Here is a 5000-nt window from a genome sequence, read left to right on the forward strand (position 1 = left end):
TCAACGGTCCCTTTACAAACTCGACCACTAAAACCAACCAACCAACCAACCAACCTACCATCCTACCCACCTACCATCCAAATAAAAAAAACAGCAAACCAAACAACCAATCACGCAAACAAACAAACAATCAAACAAACAAACAAACAAGCACACGCACAATGTTTTATTTTCCTACCTCAGTTTTTAAAAAAAGTATATCTGCTTGTGTTTTACGGTCCTGTACAGCCAAGGAAAATTTCCCTCTGGGATAATAAAGTACTATCTTATCTCTCTCTCTCTCTCTCTCTCTCTCTCTCTCTCTCTCTCTCTCTCTCTCTCTCTCTCTCTCTCTCTCTCTCTCTTATCTTATCAAGCAAAGATTCAAAATTGGAAAAGCCTTCTTCACCGACACGACACAACTCATGTTATTTAGGCGTGTGTCTCTTCTTCCCATAGTCCTCAACCCACGGACAGAACAACTGGCTACTGTTCTGTAGTAGCCCGAACTAGAGGTGGGCAAAATAATCTTCAAAAAGACATTATCCGAATTCAGACTCTTAAACTCTCTTTCCTAACCCGTTTGCCGAAGTGGGTGAACCCATTTGTTGAAATGGTTCTAACCCGTTTGTCAAAGTAGTTCTAACCCATTTGCCGAAGCGGTTCATAACACAGAAGAGGTTAGGTGCACTATCATAATATTATCTGGATTTTGCCAAAGCGACTCATTGCCCAGCCCTAGCCCGCCCAGGGTTAAGGAGCGACATACTATGTTCCTAATACAAGTAGCTCATGAGGCAGATCTGAGCAAGGTTCACTTCTCAAAATATCCTGTTGGGTGTTCCATTTTACAAGTTCCAAGAGATTCTAGCTAGAGTGACAGAGAAAAGCGAAGAAAAGAGCCTACTACAAAACGCCAAGAAAACTTAATGCATAATGATATAAAAAAGTGCTGGCATTCCAGTATGCAAAATTACATGTTAGAACGAAAGAATAAAACAGGTCAACAGTTCGTAATACTTTGATTGCACGATGACACCCGATGCAAAAAGTGACACAGAGATTTTTTTTAAAAAAGGATAGCAATATCTGAAGAAACATTCAGCAAGACTAAACCTATCCTCTCAAATAGAAACATAACATGGAACAACAAAAAAAAGAAGAACCCTGAAAGTGTACGTGTGGTCAATCCTGTTGTACGTATGCCGGAGCTGGACTCTAAACAAAGGCACAGAGAGAAGACTGGAGGCCGCTGAAAAGTGGTATTTCAGGATAATACTCAGAATCTTGTGGACAAATAGGAAAACAGATAGAGAAGTGCTCCAAATGGACGGTTGTGAAAGATCAATATTCAGAACCATTAGAAAAAACAACTGAGATTGTTTGGCCAAGTAAATATATCTTGAGAAACTGCTGCTGTGTGGAAAAATGAGGGAAAGAAAGGCAGAAAAGGACAAAGAACAGCATACTCGATGGCCTGACCAACTTTGCAACAAATAACGCAAAGAGAAAAAAGGAGCTAATCAGGAAGACAGACAACAGGAAGGAATGGGGAGCCGTGATCGTCAGTGTCTGCTCCAGACCTGACACCTAAAGAAGAAGAAGAAAGATAGACAGATTGACTGAAAGACAGACAGATAGATAGATAGATAGATAGATAGATAGATAGATAGATAGATAGATAGATAGATAGATAGATAGATAATGTAGGTACAAATTGCTGAACTTAGGTTTGCAGTATAGCGTAAGTGGTGGTTGAAAGAAACACATGATCTAAACCCAAACATTTATTCCCAACTCACATTTCATAACCGTTTCTGTTCTATAATAATATCTAACATTACCGTTTACTTTACTTCGTGAATTTACCAGCCCCACCACCCCCCCCCCCAAAAAAAAAGAGAAAAAAAAAACTTTCCATTTCCCTTAAGTTTTCTTTTAATTTCCTGTCTTAGAGAGCACTTACTCAAGAAGCAATGACGTCATTACACATTTCCACCACTTCCGGTTCACAAGAAGGCCTAGACTATGGCTTGACAAGACGATGTCAGGCTTTTTCCTTCTTGACTACAGCAAGATCAGGATCTGTGGACGGACTCTGGGCAAATATTGTCAGTTCTTCCACAAGTAGGTGGGTGGAATTGCGCCAACTCAAGATACAGAACGTGTATGGTTGGCATGAGCTCTGGCGTGATTTGCTACTCCCTTCCTTTTGAAACACAGATCTACATCACCTTTATCTTTCATTTTCTAAAGTATGTTTTTCTAGTGGGGTTTTTAAAAGTTTTAGTAAAAGTTTAACGGCACTTGCAACGCAATAAGGCTATATAAGTGCCGAAAACTAGAGATGTTACAAGAGAGTAATAAACAAAAAAGGAGGAAAAAATCAGGACGATAGTTGTTTGATAGGAAAGAAGGGGCAAACCACACCAGAGCACCCGTCAACCACCTACTAGTCACTCTGATCTTTAGCATGTACACCATTTGTAGCGCAAAAACTGTTACTTTTTTAAGACGTAGAAAGAAGTGAAAGATAGCCCTGAATACTACAAAATTTGTCAGTGATTGCTTGCCACGTCTTGTGTTGTGTTATGAGATTGGATAATTAAAGTTAAAGGCCAAGATTACACCGGGGAAGTAAAGTGTTTCTAGATTATCGTTATGGTACAGTTTGTATCGGTGAACTCTGCTGGCAGAGTAGAAGTCCTAGGTGGTTGGAGTGAGCCAAGAAGAAACAGAACATTTGTGAGGCATCGTGGTGGAATCAGGCTCTCGTCAATTTTCGGGCCTGTGGAGTTATTGGTATCACCTTAAAGCTTGTTCACTTGTCTTTATTTGGATGAAAATAATATCCATTTATCTTGAATACACGTCGAGTTTTTTTCGAATGAAGGAGGTGGGGGTCACCTGTTTTCAGAGGTAAAATTAGTGAAAAAATGGCCACCAAAGATTAGTTATTTCCTTAGCTTAAGAGTCCGTGTTAACTGAAAATTTACATTTTTTGTGCCTTTAATCAACGTTTAAAAAAAAAAATCGAGATAGAAATGAGTTCTGTAATGGGCATGAAAGGCGTTGAGCCAAAAAACAAAAATGTGTTAAAAATTCACAAACCTGCGGAAAAATGCAAGTTTCTTCACTTTCATTATTTTGACGAGAGCCTGATTGCACCACGCTGCCTCACATTTTAATGTTCTTTTTTTCAGGGCCAGTTTATATTATTTTTTGGGGGAGGGTTTTTTTTTTGGACGAGACTTAAAATGTTAAAGAAGTAGAGAATCAGAAGTAATGCAAGTTAAGCAAGTTTGTGTATACTTTTAAATTTATTTTCTTTCGTTATATTTTGGTCTTCAATGGCTGTTTGTGTATTTGTTCGCTTGTTTGCTTATTTGGGATTCGGCAAAGTGGCGTTTTCAGTGCCGTACCGTAGCATAGTTTGACATGTTTTTTTTAAAGCACTCCTCAATCTCCCAACGTTCCAGGGGAAACTATTTCACACGTGCCACGACAGAAAAAAACAGCTGCTGGCAAACAAAGAAGTGAAAGGATACATTGATTATACACGCATGATTGTACTCCCATAAAATGCACACAAACACAGCGCATTTGAAGAGATAATATATGAGGCAGCGCGGTGGAATCAGGCTCTCGTCAAAATAATCAAAGTGAAGAAACCCGCATTTTTCCGCAGGTTTGTGAATTTTTATCAAATTTTCGTTTTTTGGCTCAACACCTTTCATGCCCATTAAAGAACTCATTTATGTGTGGATGTTCCTGAAAAAAATATCTCGACTGGTATTTAAGATAAATGGATATTTTTTCCATCCAAATAAAGACAAGTGAACAAGCTTTAAGATGCTACCAATAACTCTACATGCCCAAAAATTGACGAGAGCCTGATTCCACCACGCTGCCTCACATATAATAGTGTTGATAGGGGTGTTAGTTAACATACACCTTTTATTTTCACACACAAACATGGACACAAGCACAGGTAAATAGGCAGAATGGTATACTTCTATACGGGCACAAGAGCATAATTATGTGCAAAACAACGAACATGTGCTATCAAACATAAACATGTGCACACACACACACACACACACACAGACACACACACAGACACACACACACACACACACACACACACACACACACACACACACACACACACACACACACACACACACGTCGGTGGCCTAGTGGTTAGGCTCTCGGACTCGCAACCGTTAGGTCGTGGGTTCGAATCCCGTCAGGGACCCGACGTTGTGTTCTTGGGAAAGGCACTTTACACGAATTTTCCTCACTTCACCCAGGTGGGAATGGGTACCCGGCTATAGACAGCGAAAGATCTTGTCAGTTTGTTAGTGTTTGAGCGCTTAATCAGCTGCTTGCATTGTATGCTCCCCGGGAAGCTGAGAATGTTCGGAGTGTTCTATGGTCTGCTGGAGTAATAATATAGTGTAAAGCGTATAGAGTCTGCTGTTGAGCGGGGATATGCGCTATACAAATGCTATATATTATTATTATTCACACACACACCCTCACACTACCACCACCACCACCACCACGCCGCACTAATCAGTGACACGTCTATCTCCAGTTCCCCTGACTGTCGCTCCGCCACTAGTGACGTCAGTTCTACCACAAAGTTACCTCCCGCAGGTCAGTGACGTATTTCCGGCACGCTGTGGTTATTGCTCTTGCCCGTTTGCCTTCTTCGTTTTGGTTTGCTCCTTGTCCGAACGTTTAAACAGTTATGGTTTTTCCCCCCTTCCTTCTTAAAAAAAAACCGAAACAACAAATTCATTTTGTTTCTTTTTCTTGCTGGAGAGGGTGATACTTATTTTATCATGTGTATGTTCCTTTTGACACCAAGTCTCTTGAGGGGGCTCTCGTGGCCTTGAGGTTATGGCGTTGGCATCTCATTCAATAGGTCCTGAGTTCGAATCTGGATAATGAAGGATCTTTTTTTTTCTCTAAAATTTTCTCCTTTTAAATCCTTTCCTGCTGTATAGCAATAT

Source organism: Aplysia californica, unplaced genomic scaffold, assembly GCF_000002075.1.
Source record: "Aplysia californica isolate F4 #8 unplaced genomic scaffold, AplCal3.0 scaffold00495, whole genome shotgun sequence".
Lineage (NCBI taxonomy): Eukaryota > Metazoa > Mollusca > Gastropoda > Aplysiida > Aplysiidae > Aplysia > Aplysia californica.